This window comes from Aethalodelphis obliquidens, unplaced genomic scaffold (genome assembly GCF_003676395.1).
Source record: "Aethalodelphis obliquidens isolate GAN/ISIS:26980383/991018 unplaced genomic scaffold, ASM367639v1 scaffold64, whole genome shotgun sequence".
In the NCBI taxonomy this organism is placed as follows: domain Eukaryota; kingdom Metazoa; phylum Chordata; class Mammalia; order Artiodactyla; family Delphinidae; genus Aethalodelphis; species Aethalodelphis obliquidens.
This window is the reverse complement of record NW_020838008.1, coordinates 225311-227404: the sequence shown is the minus strand read 5'-3', so window position 1 is coordinate 227404 and position 2094 is coordinate 225311. Positions and strand designations below refer to the sequence as shown.

General features: G+C 40.6%; 1 pseudogene; it reads right to left on the bottom strand.

The window, feature by feature from the left end:
• Positions 1-665: 665 nt before the first annotated feature.
• LOC113610668 (40S ribosomal protein S12 pseudogene) lies at positions 666-1228 on the bottom strand (annotated as a pseudogene).
• Between the last annotated feature and the right edge of the window lie 866 nt (positions 1229-2094).

The following is a 2094-nucleotide window of genomic DNA, read 5'->3' as shown; positions in this document are numbered from 1 at the left end:
TTTATCCATTCATCTATTATATTAACAGTCACTTAGGTTGTTTCCATATCTTGGCTCTTGTGAATAATGATGCAAGGAACAAGGGAATATATCACTTTGAGGTAGTGATTTCATTTCCTTTGGATATATGCCCAGAAGTGGGATTGCTGGATCATATGGTATTTCTTTTTTAATTTTTTAAGGAACTTCCATACTGTTCTCCATTATGACTGTACAAATATACACTCTCACCAACAATGCAAAAGTGTTCCCAGTTTCTCCACACCTTTTCCAGCATTTCTTATCCCTTATCTTTTTGATAATAGCTATCCTAACAGGTGTGATGTGATATCTCTGTGGTATTGATTTGCATTTCCCTGATGATTATTGATGTTGAGCATCTTTTCATATACCCATTTGCTGTTTGAATGTCTTCTTTGGAAAACTATCTATTCAGGTCATTTTCCCAGTTTTTAGTCAGATTTTTTTGTTTGTTTTGCTATTGAGTTGTAGGAGTTCCTTATATATTTTAGGTATTAACCCCTTATCAGATATATGGTTTGTAAATATTTTCTCCTATTTCCTCTGTCCCTAGGTTGCCTTTTCTTTTTGTTGATTGTTTCTTTTGCTGTGTAGAAACTTGCTTATTTATTTATTTATTTTAAAGAGCCAAGTCTTTAATTTGTTCATTTCTTGCATTTGAAGTACTTCTTGATGACACCCTTGACCTGAGAATCTTTGCCATAGTCCTTAACCACCACACAACTGCAACCAGCCGCTTTACAGGGTTTTCCCTCTCTGTCAGTTTTACAGAGCCCTACCCACTCCCCTAGTTCCTTGCTGTCATCAACCTTAATTAGGTTGATTTGATGTTTAGCATGGAGGGCCTCCACCAACTTGACTTATACAGGCTCATCACAGTTGGATGCAGGCACCCAAAGATGGGCTTGGCACTGGTCTAACACTTTGCAACTTTGCAAATTCCATGTGCTAGGCCATTGCGGATGAGGGTGGTCTTCAGCACCTCTTGCAAAACAGTATTAACGTCCATTGCACCTCCAGCACCAGTGCCATCCTCGGCCATGGTGGTGGGTAATGGGTGGAACTGAATCTTGAATGTACCCCAACCTCCACCTCTGAGTTACTCAGCGGAGGCAGGGAAAGAGTATACAGAAGCTTTTTAGTTTGATGTACTCCTACTTGTTTATTTCTGCCTTTGTTATCATATCCAAAAATATCATTGCCAAGACTGATGCCAAGGAGATTTTCTTCTGTGTTTTCTTCTAGGAGTTTTATGGTTTCAGGTCTTACGTTTAAGTTTTTAATTTGAATTTTTGTGAGTGGTGTACAGTAGGGGTCCAGTATCATTCTTGTACATGTAACTATCCATTTTTTTCAACACCATTTTTTTTCTTAATTTATTTAATTTTTGGCTGAGTTGGGTCTTCATTGCTGTGCATGGGCTTTGTCTAGTTGCAGTGAACGGGGGCTACTCTTTGTTGCAGTGCACAGTCTTCTCATTGCAGTGGCTTCTCTTGTTGCAGAGCATGGGCTCTAGGCATGTGGGCTTTAGTAGGTGTGGCACGCAGGCTCAGTAGTTGTGGCTCACGGGCTTAGTTGCTCCACAGCATGTAGAATCTTCCTGGACCAGGGATTGAACCCGTGTCCCCTGCATTGGCAGGCGGATTCCTAACCACTGTGCCACCAGGGAAGCCCCAACACCATTTTTTGAAAAGACTATCCTTTCCCCATTTTGTGCTCTTGATCCCCTTTCAAAGATTGGTTGACCGTATATGCATGGGTTTATTTCTGGGCTCTGTAATCTATTCCACTGGTCTATGTGTCTGTTTTCATGCCAGTACCATACTGTTTTGATTACTGTAGCTTAGTAATATAGTTTGAAATCAGGAAGCATGATGCCTCCAGCTTGGTTTTTCTTTTTTTTTTTTTTAAACTAATTAATTAATGTTTATTTTTGGCTGCATTGGGTCTTTGTTGCTGTGTTTGGGCTTTCTCTGGTTGTGGTGAGTGGGGGCTACTCTTTGTTGCAGTGTGTGGGCTTCTCATTGCAGTGGCTTCTCTTGTTGCAGAGCATGGGTTCTAGGTGCGTGGGCT